The 15,655-nt window shown below is 27.0% G+C and overlaps 1 protein-coding gene and 1 pseudogene across 2 annotated transcripts in view; both read left to right on the plus strand.

Annotated features, from left to right (window-relative positions):
• The window catches only part of LOC147812583 (uncharacterized), a 106,615-nt gene that overhangs the window by 62,560 nt on the left and 28,400 nt on the right, over nucleotides 1-15,655 (plus strand). The window lies entirely within an intron of this gene.
• The window catches only part of LOC147812584 (uncharacterized), a 45,576-nt pseudogene that overhangs the window by 27,203 nt on the left and 2,718 nt on the right, over nucleotides 1-15,655 (plus strand). Inside the window, exons 12-16 of the transcript XR_015433420.1 lie at nucleotides 141-418; nucleotides 1,793-1,835; nucleotides 5,399-5,668; nucleotides 9,271-9,362; nucleotides 11,320-11,487. The product of XR_015433420.1 is annotated as an uncharacterized LOC147812584 (transcript). The remainder of the gene's footprint in view (nucleotides 1-140; nucleotides 419-1,792; nucleotides 1,836-5,398; nucleotides 5,669-9,270; nucleotides 9,363-11,319; nucleotides 11,488-15,655) is intronic.

Below are 15,655 nucleotides of genomic sequence, written 5' to 3' on the forward strand. Positions count from 1 at the left end.
ATAATACCGCCGTATTTAGCAAATTATTTAAACGTTATTGAAAAAATATCCAGTTTAAAGAAACAATACTTTATATGTATATTTCTCTTGTGAATGATTTTAATAATTACTAAAATGAAATTTACATCTGATTTCAAAAGGATTGATTATTTTTTTAGAAGTTCAGTGCTTTGATCTGTCTGATAGTGAAACATCACATAGTGAATTGCAGTCCCCATTTAGTCCGGATGATGAGTATTGTGATAAACGTGCCACATTAGAAAGACGACCAGATTGTGAAATTTTATTTGATACAGCGGTTCCTCACACTAAGCTACTTGAAACAAGTGCAGCTAAAGCAAAGGCTGAATTGGCAAACAAAGGCAGTTTAGCTAACAGACAGTCCCCGTCTATTAAGAATCAATCATTGTCCGATTCTGTAAGTTATGTCTGTAATCAGTATTTTAAATAATTATTTTGTTTTTGAAATATATTTCATTATTCATAATTGTTCATACTTAATTTATCAAATTTCTATTTTTCTGGAGGATACTTTGCTCATTTTTTGTATAGTGTGCCAAAAAAAGAAAAAAAAACCGGCTACACTGAATAACTTTTGATCTAATGATCAGATCTTCGCGTTCTGTGACTCTATCTTAGTGGTTCACGGGATGATTTCAAATATACTATTATTTAGTGAAGATGATATTTTCAGTTACGAAATCAGGCACAAAAATGTATTTCCTCGGAATAAACCTATCTTTTTTTCTCGCAGATTTAGTATTCTGCCACCCTCCCAAATAAAAGGGGTAGCCGCATTCTGGGAAATGAGGTCCTAATAGTTTGGTCAGGAGAGTGATTCAAAGTCTGGATCCCCTACTGTTCATTTTATTTATTGCGTATTTCGCCATATCTCGAGAAATTAAATTGAAAGATTTTTGCACACAATTATAAAATTAATTTAACTAAAGATAATCCATGCAAAAAATAAATTTAGTAAATATTTATTATTTTTTAATATTTTATTTAAAAGTAGTCCAAGAAAAATTTGAAGTTTAAGGTTTAAAATTTTTTACATCATTTTAAAATATCTGATTTTACATGGCAAACTACAAAATTTGAGCACAATCGTTTCAATAATTCCTGAGATTTCCCTCAATTTTGTATTTTGCCAACTAAAATTAGATACTTTATAATGGTGTAAAAAATTTTATACATTACAATTCAAATTTTTTTTTACTATTATTAAGTAAAATAGTGAAAAATATTGCATGGGATTATCTTTAGATGAACAGATTTTATAATTGTATCTAAAAATGTTTCAATACCTTTAAAAAATTCTCGTGATATGGCGGAATATGCAAAAAGTTAAATTAACATTAAGGGGTCAAAAGTTTGGACAGCTGTTCTGACTAAACTATTAGGACCATATTTTCCAGAGTGCGGCTATCCCTGTATTTTTGGGGTTAGAAATCCAAATTTGTTTTAAAAAAAAGTATATTTATTCAGAGAAAGTAAGTTTTTGTGTCTGATTTTGCAACATAAAAATATCGTCTGCACTAAATAATTATCATATTTGAAGTCACCCCCTAGAACCAATGAGATTAAGTCCCAGAATGTGAAGTCATTTAGTTGAAGCTATTCACGGTGGTCTGTTTTCTTTTGTTTTTGTGCACTGCACATTAAGTATATCTTGTTAAACTTCTGTAACATGATCCATCTTTGAGTTCACATTACTTTATATTTGCTTTAAATTATTCTTTAATACTTTTTAAAATAATTATTTTTACATTTTATGATTTATTTTTTCCAGTCGCCTGATAGAAATTCTGTCTATGATATCTTCATCAATCCTTAAGAAAGTTTCCAGTAAGTAAAAGTTTTGCTTCATATATTAAACTTTAGATTCACACAAAAAGCACACTTAAAGGCAGCACATGCTGAAAAAAATAAAAATTAATTAAAGGAATGAAAACTAGTACAACCTTCTTGTTGTGTACAATAATAAACTTATTCTAATACTAGTAGTACTTAGATTTTTTTGTATATCATAAAACAAGTAAACTACAACATATTTAAACAAATAATAATTCCTGTAGTCTTCTGAATTCAAATTTAGTTAATAATATTTATGATTTTAATAACATTATATTTCTATAATAATTATTATAATTAACATTTAATAATTATTTCAAGCAACATGAAAAATTATTTCAAGCCACACGTGTATCAGAAAAGTACCATATTTTTTTTTTTGTATAAATATTTTTAAAAAAATTAACTTTTATAAATTTAATGTTTGAGTAATTATTTTGCATTTTCACATCTTTTTGCATTTATTTATTTCAATATTTTCAGATAAGGCATTTCTCATTAATTTTGATTTTGAGATTCATTAAAAAAAATTTTTAAAAAGTTTAAATTACTATTTTTGCATTAAATCCACTATTTTTAATTCATTCCTAGAATATTAAAATCATTAGTTTTATTCCATATTCTTTGATAAAAATAATTAACAAGCTAGTAATTTCTTATAATTGTCACATTTTTCAACAAAATAACAATATCAAACGCATAATTGGATTTTACTTGATTAAAAACTTCACTTCAAAAGTATACAAATTGGGGATAATATTCGACATTTTTAAGTGCTCAAAAAAAGGTGTCAATTTTCAGGACTTGTCAGTTATTCATATCTTTTATTTCTGAAGCGAATGATGTTTTTAATCAAGCAATATCTTACCGCTTCAGTTTCTTGGGATTATTATTTAATATAATTGGATTGCGTGAAACGGAATCAATGTATGATAATATAACAACTTATAAACACACGATTTGGTTATGTTAATTTATGATTTACCACATTCATTACTTATTTTATTTAGGAGATTATTAAAAAATCTACTGTAACTTATATTTTACCTTTAATTTTTAAGCTACTTTGATCTATTTTTTAATAATTTAAGTTTGTATGGCCGACAGTTTATGTTTACGAATATAATTTTGCCAGTTTATTATTGAGAATATATCGTATTTATGTAATTAAATTAACTCTACACTTTTATGTGACAAATTAGAAAGTTTTTTTTTATATCGAAGTCAACTTAATCATTAGTTGTAATGCTACCTGTTGCTTTTGAGGAACAAGCCTTGTAAAAAATATTTTGTGACATTTTATATGATTTATAAAAAGCATTTTAATATTGTATGGAAATTTCTAAAACCTGGTTACAAATCATCTTTTTTTTTTTACTGAAAACTGTTAAAAGTAAATTCTAACCTATTCTTAGGATTTGAGTATTTTCAAAATTTGAATCCCCCCCCCACATAATATACTTAACCAATAAACTACCTCTACACTTAATAAAAAAAGATATTGATTATAAGGATTTATTCATTACATAAATTACTGCGGATTTATGAAATTTTGCCCATATTATTTATGATTAAGTTAAAATCATTCCCAGTGAAACATTTTCAATTGAAAAATTGAAACATTTTCAATGGATTGAATTATATTAGGAAATGCTAGTTGTTTGCACACATATCTTTGTATTTTTATTTATTATTTGAAATTTATAAATTTAAAATAATTATAAATTTAAAAATTTATTGTTTTTTTTATATTATAATTAGTTGAAAATTGAGTTTTTAAATTGTGCTAGAATAAAACAATTTTTTTAAGTGTTTTATTTATACTTTCTCACAAGTAATTTGAAACTAAAATATATTGTTAAATGGATGAAGTTTTAACTACTTGAAAATATCACAAATAATATGCCACTAACAGGCATACTGTACTTACTCGGTGTTAGACACAGAATGAAAGAAACACTGAGATGCAGCAGAAAATCTCAAACATGTTATAACCAGAAACAAAGGAGTGGATTAGCAGGATAGAGAAAGCAAGTTTGCACAAGATAATCAAACAAAAGTAGGTTGAAAAGAAGCAGGTGTGGCAGGGGTATAGTGTCATCAACCACACCTTTCAGCCTGTATTTTAAAACTGTAGGTTTTTTATTATGGTTTTAATATAGTTATTAATTATTGTATGTCTGTTAAAGTGACATTCTCTTTTCTCAATATATAATCTTCCCTTGGATAGTGCCAAAATATTTTTCATGAAATATTTTTATGAAAGAAAAAAAGTTCAAGCATTAGTGGTGAAAAGTGTTCATGAGGCCACTGTTATGTTCCTTATCTTTATTTAACTAAAAAGTATTTCTAGTAATATTTTGTTCATGTAAAAGTCAGACCTTATAATCTTAAATAGTAAAATGAAAATTGTAAAAGTTTTAGTTTTTTTCTGAGAAAATTCACTATATTATTTCTTTAAACAATATGATCAGTAGCCAAACCGCTGTCTAAATATGATTTTTAAATATGTTTTTAAGTTCAAGTTCATTTTTATGAAATGGATATTTTTGCACTTGCATTGTATTTTCAAGATTCTGAAATTCAATTTTTTAAATTAAAATTTATACAAACTGCAATTTAAAATCTAACATACATAATTTACAAAAAAAGTATTTTTTAAAAACTACGTTTTTTTTAAAAATTTTACACCATTTTTACTTAGTTTTAAAATTTTAATAATAATTCCATTCAACTTATAGTTAAAGAAGTTTCTTAAATAATAATGATCAATCAAATTAATTAGTGTTCTGCATTCACAGTCTTTCTGGCAATTTAGGATTTTATAAATTTTTGAAAGATTTTTGTCATCATTTTAGGGCAATTTAGCTCAGCATCTTAGACACATAAGAATATCAAAAAACTGCCTACTGATATCAGTTAGTAGAAAATGATGTAGGACTGAATAATATTTCCAAACTAGTGTATTTGTTTTAAAAAACATATCTCTCTAGTTTCTTATCAGCATTCTTCTTATTATTATTTCAAAAAATATTTAACTTGTGGGGTAAAATAATGGTAATTTTTTCCCGGGTCACCACCAAAAAGAAATAAGTCAAGGAATTTTATCATTGTGTAAAATTAGGATAAATGTCAGTATATTCAATTGAAATGCCCAAAATTTCTTGGAAAATGAACAAATATATGTTTGAGGTGCCTTAAAGCTTGATATTTTTTTCCAAAAAAATTGGATTTGTAAAAAACATTTTTTATTTTCAATCTTAAATGGCACATATAAGTGTTTAGTAAAATATTTTATGTTTAAGAATAAGGCCTAACTGAAAAATTATGTTATAAATCTTATAATACAAAAATCAGAAAATTCTATAAAATCTGCCGAGATTTTTTTTTGTTGACAAATTTTATTCAGTTTAACCCGTCCAATCCTGATAAAAACAAATTTAAAATGCATTATTTGCTAAAATGTTAAATTTTTTACTAGCTAATATTAAAATTTTCCTTTTAAACAAATGCTTTTTATATGCATTTCTTTTGTATGTTTTAGTAAATCAAAGTGCTTCTTCAGATGACATATGCATGTTTGATCAACTTGATTTCAACCACGCCCAAGTAATGACATCGCAGTCTTGCGAAGTAATATCTCAATCTTCATTTGAAAGTTATACAAAAGTAGAAACAACCTTTAGTCGTGAAGTTTCTCATTCACAGTCATCATTGTATTCTACACCTAGTCAACAAAATCCATCTGTCAAATCTCAAGGCAACTCATCAGATGTCTCAGTTTCAGATCACTCTGTTACTGCAAACGATGCTGGTAATAACAATGTATTCTTTTATGTACAGTGGAACCTCTCGGGGTGCGACCTCTCTCCATCCCACAGTAAATTTAGTAATATATTTGCAGAAAATTAAATGCTTTTAATTATTAAAATTTGTTCAAAAATAAAAATAATTAATACCTTTTTTTTAAAAAAATAATTTTTATATCAAAAATAGATTTATTAAAAGTAAATAAATAAATAAAATAAAAAATAAATAAGCATTGAGGAAAAATGTTTGTTTAAAAATTTTTTTATATTATTCTATCACGCAATACAAAAACTCAATTTAAAATTAATTCTAATAACAAAAAATGCTCACAAATGGAATGTATAAAAAAATTAAATACACATTGCGTAATTTTAATTGAAGAAAATTCATAAGGTTTAAGCTAAAGCCTAAAATAAAAACAAAACGTTATTGTTCAAAATAAGATTCAATAATCATTTGGTAATAAACTTTAGTTATTATTTCTTTTTATTGAATGATTATATTTTTTATGCAGTAAATATTTTATTTTTTTCCCTTATAAAATCATTTAAGCAACAATAAATTGAGATCAAAATTACAAGCAGTGAGCAGTTAAAATTCACGTTTTCTTCCACTTTGCGATAATATTGTATTATAATATTGTATCCTTCAACTTAGTAATAATATTGTAATATTACTAGGGATGTAACAAACATTATGCTCTTTTGTCAAAAATGTAATTGAAAGAATGATTGGCCGAATATTCAGCAGAGTATTTTTTGGAAAAGTATTTTTCTATTAAGTTCTTTTTTTTGGAATTTGTGTAGACATAATAAAAAATCTGAAATCGTATTTTTAACTCTATTAGACATAGTAGTTTTTTCACATATTTGTTTTAAAATTAATGTGCTTGCAAATTTATCTTCTGGAAGATTAATAGAAAAATGAAATTTGAAGGATTGAAACTAGATTACTTTATGTTAAACCATACTTTTTCGTACTTCTTCCCCATTATCTAACTATAGTCAATTTCGTCATTTTTTAGACACTTTTAGTTCAAATAATTGAGATGTTTTTTTTTTGTTTCATTTTGCATGTTTTATTATAGTGTGGCATTTTAACGGAACGTTTCAGTTAGACTATTTGTTTATTGTCAGTTTTTTTCCTGTACTGTAATGTATATAAAACGGTAACATAGAAAACTGAGATTTTTAATGTTTGTTTTGGGAACTAAGAATAATTTTTTTCCTAATTTTTTCTTTTGTTCTTTCTAATAGTTATTCATTTATCAGCATTTTTATTATGACACAGCATCTTTTAAAGAGCGTTTCCAATAAACTTTATTTTGCAGCAAATTTTTTTTTCTAAAAATGTGGCAATGTGAAAAAGTTAAGTTTTTCGGCATTAGATTTTCATTAACATTTTTTCTCGAAAATCGGAAAACTGAGATTTTCTACTTTAAAATTCCCTTTTGAGAATTAAGATAGATTTTTATTTTCTCTATTTCGCTTTCATATATTATATTTAGTTTTATTGGTGTTTTTATGATAGCACAGCATTCTTAATAGAGTTTCTGATGGTCTTTATTTTTAACTTTGTTTCATGAATAGGTTTTTCCGGAAATATTATTTTTAGCATTGAAATTGCGGTTTAAATGTTGGTATGCTGCTTTTATATAAATGCACGCTTAGAAATTCATATGTCGTAATAACATAGTAGTAAAAATAATAGGATCAAAATCATGTGGAAAAAGATAGAAATAATTATGTCAAAAAAGAAGAAAAAAAAATTAAATTTAGAATGAAATAAGCACAAATTAAGCGTGTCAAAAGGAAGATAAAAAAATTTGAATGCTGTATTAAACAATTTTGAATTTTCAAAACTACGTGTGAATGCATAGCACAATTGCCTCAAAAAATTTTTTAAAAATAGAAAAAAATAAGTGCAATAAAAGATAAAGAATTACTTAGATTTACAATGAAGTCGGCATTAAAAATGTGTGTCAAAAAATGATTATTTAAATAGGAGATTTGAAATTCGCATATGGTAATAATATTGTAATAAAAATACGTGATATTAGAACTTGAAATATGTGATATCTCAACTCGAAAAGCGAAAATAACTGCTTAAAAAATCATTTAGGTTTTCATTAACATCGGCACAAAACGTGTGAAAAGGTGATTATTTAATGTTGGGATTCAAGTTCAAGATTCATATCACATTAAAAATATCAAGATTTTTATAACTTTATGAAAATACGATGTTTTCACTGCTGAAAAATAACTAGGGATTTTGGAGGAAATTAGCACAAATATAGTGCATCAAAAGTTGATTACTTAAATGTGCAATTTGAAACTCAACTGGCGTAATAATGTCTACGTAAAAATACAGGATTTTCAAATCATGTGGAAAAGCATAGAAATTACTGTTTAAATTTTTTTTTGGATTTCCGATAAAATTGGCTTAAAGAAAGAGCGTTTAAATGTGATTATTTAAATTTGTGATTCAACTTCGAAATTCATAATATTTTCGTATTCATACTATCAATATTTTAAAGAAAAACTCCACCTATCGGTACTTGTAAAATCGAAAGGTCTCTTTGATTTATGATGAAATTGGTAAAAATAAAGCTGGTCTCAAAAACTGATCACCAAAATTTTAAATTAGCATATCATTATCGTATTAAAACATTGGGTTTCTTTAAACCTTGTGAAATTCCATACAATAACTGCTGAAAATGCGATTTTAGGAATGACATAGATTTACTATAAAATCTGTGAAAATTAAGGGCGTCAAAAAGTGATGACTCAAAAGTGCGATTTAAAATTTTACACATTCTCTTTTTTTTTTTTTTTTTTTGAATAATTTTTTGAAAATTTCATTTTGTTTAGGATCTCCTACGGGCCGCAAGCTGTGCACCCCTAGTTTTGCAGATACTGCATGTTATATCACACAAAAATCTTCCGTTTCATTACCTGTCATTATTTGCACATTAAATATCCATTTGCAAAATGTCTAATCTCGTTTTGTTCTGAAACTTTGCACTTTTCCCATGTGCAGTCGTGCTTTCATAATCTGCTAACCTTCCTTTCCTTTTTTTCTACTTTGGCTGACTGCTTTTATTTACCACTTTGTACTTTAATTTTAGTACAAAGTGGTAAATAAAAAGTTTTCAAATTCCTTTACAACTGTTTTCAAAAGTTCAAATTTTCCTGTGACTTCACTGCAATCAAGCAGTGACTGTTGGGGAAACTAAGCTTTATCTAACATATAATTAGCAGAATTTGAAAATATTAAATGTAATTAAACTCTTACAAAAACTTTTTGTATAAATTTAATTTGAATTTTTTACAATCATACATCAGTTTTGGAAAGACAGTTGATGAAAACAGATATAACGAAATTAAAAAGAAAGGTTTAACTTGACCTGCAGTGGTAAATAATATGCATATGATGTGTTAGTTTGCTGCTCCCACTGTCCTGCTGGGAGGTGCATACACATAGGAATACAATACAAATACAATCTTAAAGATAAAAATAAATAAATCATGAATCTGTACTTTTCATGATTTATTTATGTTTAAATTTTGTTAAATGATTAAATAATATTTATTCATTGATTTTCAGAAAGTTGCGTATCTCTTTTGTCAAATGATAGTAATATTTCAGAGCCTTCATATCATAACTCTCAAACTGAAAGTGCAACTTCACTTTGTTTGGTAAGTATTAATTGCTGTTGTTTATTTATTCCAGCATGTAGATTCCTAACTTTATATTTACATGAATTTATTAATAAACTAATTTATTGTGTTGATATGATTGCTTTTCAAAGCAAATAATTTGATTTAAAATTGCACCAGTTTATCCTATCAGTCTGTTACTTGGCTTCATATGTTTCTTAAATTTTGCCATATGTGTTTGTAGACAAGAATTTTCTTTAAAATAGCTTTACATTCATTAAAGGAAATAAAATAACATGGCTTCAATGCATAATATAGTTTAGTTGTGTTATGTCGGGGATAAATGATTTATTATGCATTGAAAAGTATCAAGGCTGATTAAAACTATTTTTCCAAGCTTCTTCAGTTGTATAGAAGAGTTGCTCCAATTGTATTGAATGATAATTTTAGCAGTGAACTATCAAATAATAAACACTTTTTGCAGAAGTTGGTATCTCTAATATTGTGACAGATCATGTCCAAGTTGGCATGATGTATGACTTGATTTTTTTTAAACACCAATTTCGGTCAAAAAAGTCTACATATTGTTTTTTATGTTCTTAATTATTATTGTAGCTTTTCTTCTTTCTGTGTAATTTCTTTTCATAGATTTTGCTTCATAATGAAATTTTGTTTTTTTTAATTTTTTAGTTTTATTGTCTTCAGAGCAACTTATCTTGTGTAATTGATACGTTATAAATAAAAGAAAAAGGCAAATATATAATATTCATATGGAGTGCAGATTCAGTAACAAAACCAAATATTTTTATTAATATAAAGTATATAAAAAATTCATTCAATTTTCAAAATTTATTTTGGTAGCTCTGAATTGATTGCATATTTGTCATGCTTTGGTGTTTTAGCATCCTAAGTTCTTGAAAATTGAGTATTTAAAGTACTTAGGTACTAAATTTTATTAAATCTTTTAAAATTGAATTTTTTTCTTCTTATGTTTACATACAACAAAATGCTTTACATTTAAACCAGCAAGCATACTATATTCTAATTGAAGAAAAAAAATGATGAATGAACTGAAAAGTACCGTCTAAGAAAAATTACGAAAAGACAAAAATCTTGCCTATAAAAACTTTTAGTTTTTTTGAGTTTTTCAATGATAATTAAAATAGTTTTTTTTTAATAATATAATAAGGGCTTCCTTGGGTCTGGGCTAATCTGGAATTATCCGGGAATTTTATTGAAACTCTGAAAAGCACGTAATTTTCAGGAAGAGTTGCAATTTTTTACAAAAACCTGTAAAATTCTTATATCATTCCAAGAAAATAACTAGTATTTGAATTATAAGTAACAGTAATTAAGATTTGAGTTAAATAATTCTAACATCTATTATAATTATTTGTTGTAAAAATTTCACATTTTAGTCTAATTGATGCGTTTTCATTCTCATTCAATGATATTTTTTTTACTTACAAAATTTAATTTTTGGCATTACAAAAAAAGAAACCAAGTTTTCTGATGAAAAATTGCATGGTTTAAATAAAGTATGGTCTGGATTTTGTTGAAATTTACCTGATATACCAGAAAATGTCAGTGAATATTTTTTTCTGAGATTGAGTGGGAACCCTGTATAATTTTAGATTGATCATGTTTTGTACTAGGTTTATTATTCACTACTCAATTTTTAAGAACCTTCCATTATTTTGGCACAACTCCCTCCCCCATGTCAGGGCCATCCTCCTTTTTACAGCCCAGTACAAGCTAGCTTTTGTTTAATTTTTCTCAAGAGTTGAAACATGTTTGTCAAAGGGGGGTCAATTGTCAAAGGGTTACTTTGGCTGAATTCTCTGCTGCTATGGCGGGTGATTAGAATATTTACACCGTTCATTTATTTTAGCAAACAAGATGTGTAATATTTCATATTGTTCTTTGGTTTCTTTTCAGTTAAATTTTTCTTGAATTTGCAATTAGTGGATATTTGAAATTTATTTCTTCATTTCAGGATGAGAAAACACCAACTGCCCTTTTATCTGAACCAGTTAATGAGTGGAGCTTTTGGAGTGGAGCTCTTTGGCTGCAAGCACTTGGTTTTGATCATCATGTTCCCCAATTTTTAGCCTCTGACATAACAGGCTAAATTTTGCTGCAGATTGATAGTTCACGATTAAAAGTAAGTTTTAAATATCTTATTGATGCATTAATTTGTTCTAAAAATAACCTTTAGAGAAGATTTAACAATTATATTGCTGGACACACACTCTAAATATTCTGAATGAGCATGCATTTTTTAATTCTTTTATGCCTGGCTAGGAGTAAATATTTAGTCAGAATTGCCCCAAAAAACACCAATTTAGTGCCTTTTTCAGAGTATTTTATAAATGAAAATATATGAAATTAGATTATCTTATTTTTTATTTATTATCTTAATTATTATTTTTTTATTAAGCAAAATAAACCCTAATTGCTGCAAATAAAAAATAATTTATATAAAAGTTGAAATATGAAAACAAAAAGGAGAGTATTATAATAATTCTAACTAAATATCTGCATCAAATCTTTTATGAAATTCAACAATGATTCTTTTTACCTGTAAAATTATGATTAAAATCCGTTCCTACTTAATTTCCTTTTACTGTTTTGTCTTTCTGGTAAGTAGGAAGTAATTGCAATAAGTTTCTTAAAATGAACAGTAACATTTATGTTTTTATTAAAAAGCATTCTATTTTCAGCCTTGCTATTGATGAGTTTTTCAAATTGTTAAATAAGAAAATATAGAGGGCATTATGTCATTATTCGTATGATATACTTGTTTTAATAATAAGCTATATTTATCTGAATTGTTAAATTTGGTCTGATTTAAATTTGTAAAAATTTAATTAAAAATTGAAGCATTCTACTAAAAGTTCCGTTTATTGTAAAAAGAAATTATAATTATCCTTAAAACTACATAAAATTATGGCGAAGTAGTTTTTATGTAAGTTTAGGTGAGAAAAAGTAGTATAATGGCAAAAAATATAACGTGTTTTAAAACTAATGTACTGTACAATAAAAACATTTTAAATTACCCTAGAACAAGTATTAAAGACATATACAGGGTTGCCACAGACTACTAAAATGCGACTATTTGCTATATTTTCGACCTTAGACGACTATGGCGACTTTTTTACTCTTAGCGAAGTTTTTTCGCAAAAATGAACCTTACTTTTCCGTCCCCCACTAACACATACTTATTGCCGCCTACCACGTGCGCAGCGCAGTTAAAACGAATAATTTTTTTAAAAAGTAAATAAAGAGTTTAGTTATGTTTTGACGCTTTTTAATAATTTAACATTAGTACTTAAAGTATTTTTTTTAAAAATTTTTTTATTAAAATTCTTTCAATACTTGTTTGTTTTATAATTTTTTAGATTATCAGTATCATTTTTAAATAAATAAATCTTTAGTCGATTTTATTTTCAAAAAAGAAAATAATAAAGAAAAAATATTTTTACATTTATTAAGTACAGAATTTGATTATTAGTCAATACTACTTTTTATTATTTTAAATAATTAGAAAAGAAGAGGGTCCAATGATGTTTCAAAAACATAATTTTTTTTCAACAAATAATTTAAAAAAAAATTTTTTTTTTTTCTAAAGTGAACATTTCTTTGGTTTGTTTTCTGCTTTCGTTTTTTTCTTTTAATTTTCAATTTATTTATGTAAAATATTTTGTTACAGTATTATTATTTTTAAACCAGTAAATCTCAAATCATTTTTAATTTAAGAATAATGAAGTAAAACTGGGGTTTGCTTTTACTTTGGCTTCTTTATTATTTTAATTGAAAATATTAAGCAATGATATTGATGTCATAGTGGAATATGTTTAGAGTTAGTATTTTCTTTTGTAATAGATTTATTTCTTTTTGATTGATTTAAAGATTTGCCATAGGTAATTTTTGAACATATGCTAAATTGCGATACATTGTTATATCGCGATGTATCACGATTTAAAATTTCTGACATTTCACCCAGTCCTAATCATAGTATATGACAAATAAGCTATAATTTTAGTCAAATAGCTACTATTTTTGTTAAATTTTTGACCCTGTTCAGGCAACTATTTTCGTAGTTTTAGGCGACTATTTTTCTTCTTGAGGCTACTAAAAGCAACTAGTTCCTTTTTGCTGTGGCAACCCTACAAAAAGACGTTTCAATGCCAGACCAGTTGTTACACGAAAAAGAGGCAGGCCGAATTTGAGAAGGATAGATGGCTTAAAAAAAGACCTTTTGGTGTTAAAAACTAAGGACCAGAAAACGGTAGCAGGAAAAAGGTTAGCCTGGAAAAAACTTCGTCAGTAGGCCAAGGCCCACGTTGGGGTGTCGAGCCATTTGAGATGACGATGAACGTGATCATTAAGGAAAAGTGGTAGTACAATGATGTCGTTGGATAACCCAATAGGTCACAAAGTGTGAGGTTTGGATAAATTAGTATCACCAAATTTGGAATAAGGTGAAAACTAAAAATAATCAAGAACGTAGATAAATAAGACAATGCCCTGCTATATCCAGATACAAGCTCATCATTTAACACGGTGAGATGTTTTCAAAGGGAAGTAAAACAGGTATTCAAAACAATTACATAAAGTACTCACCGCATAAAAAAAAAAACCATCACCAAAAATAATAAAAACCATCACCAAATAAAAAAAAATGATAAAAACCATCACCGAAATTAACACAAATAAAATGGTATATTCACACAATCTTTTCATTCAGCTCAGCATTTATATAGAACAAACTCACAATTTTACCAGTAAAGCATATGTTTTGATACAATTTTAACAAAAGAAAGCCTTGAATTAGAAATGGGTGACAAGAGAATTGAACGTAAAGCGTCGTGCATAAAAATAAGATACAAGAAAAAGATACATTTAAATGGCTATAATAAAAATAAATGCAGTAGAAACGCTTAAATTTGAAAAGTTTCTTAATGTTAAAGAAGATTAAAGTTATAAAAAGGAGATATTCAATTAACAGAAATGTACAGTTTGAGGATTTCATTAAAATTAAAGGCAAAGAAAAAGGATGTAAAAAAAAGAATGTATTCTCTCGATTCGGACCTAAAGTGTTAAATCTTTTAAAAAAAATTCGTTAATTGGTATTGATCCAAAAAGCGATAGACTACTAAATTTAAAGAGCGAAGAGTTTGAAAATCAGACGAATCAAATTGATTAAGCCCCCCTGAAAAAATAAATGAAGAAAAAATAAAGGCGGGTATAGAGGGGCATCTCTTCCCACAGGAAGTATAATAACCGTGATGACCAGCGAAGAGGGGAGAACAGAAAGTTAATATTCTTTATAATAAGAAACGTGGAATTTTGCAAAACAAGATATTTGAAAAAAATTTTTGTATTTAAATTGAGAAGACAAAACCCTAATTAAAGTCAGTTGGAAAATTTCGCATAAAATAAATTTACACTGTTACATAAAAAAAGGAAATAAAGGTTTAAAAAAATTGAAAGATAAGATTTAAATAAAAAAGTAAATTGTTAACATTTAACAAAGTGTTAATCTGACACATATTCATAAACTGAAATTGTTTATAATATATTTTTTTTCCATTTCTTAACTTTGTTAGGCGTTGTTCAATGCAGTTCGTTCAACCGTCTCTCTAAATACCTTCTGACAGCATTTGTGGCGCCTGTTATCTGCATAAAGAACGCTAAATATTTTTATGACCAAAATAAGTTAACCTACTTTCTGACCAAAGAATTGAACATTGGTGGCTCAGAAGGTAGAGCGCTCACCGCGTAATAAAGAGAACTGGGTTCGAATCCCAGCTGTCTAAAGTCTGGTTTATTCGAGTTCCGCACCTGGCTCGCACCGACCACTTTGCTGACGAATAATATCCTCAGTGGTAGACGGATCATGGGTTAGAGTCCACTTGCCGTCAGGCTAACCGTGAGTGGTCTTCGTGGTTTTCCTTTCTATGTAACGCAAATGAGGGTTAGTTTCATCAAAAAGTTCTCCCAATACTCCATCGAGGAGTTCCCTTGCCTTCTGGATTGGGTTTAAAATTACAAGGCTACGGAGTTAACGGAGGAGAACAGAGTTACAAGGCTAAGAAACATTGGTAGCCGTTAACTGAAAATTCGGTCGACTGTTCAACGACGGTAATAATATAAAATGAAAATATAATGAAATTGGACATTGTGTTCAAATTGTAGCCCATTGTAGGAAATAATTAGTGAATAATTAGGAAATAATTAGTGTACCCACCAAATATTTCCAACAATGGACCACCAAAACTTTGTTATATCGGCTAAAAATAACAGTGGATGCAGTTTTTTTTAACTTT

Source organism: Parasteatoda tepidariorum, chromosome 4, assembly GCF_982258835.1.
Source record: "Parasteatoda tepidariorum strain Cologne lab strain chromosome 4, Ptep-v5.0, whole genome shotgun sequence".
NCBI classification, from domain to species: domain Eukaryota; kingdom Metazoa; phylum Arthropoda; class Arachnida; order Araneae; family Theridiidae; genus Parasteatoda; species Parasteatoda tepidariorum.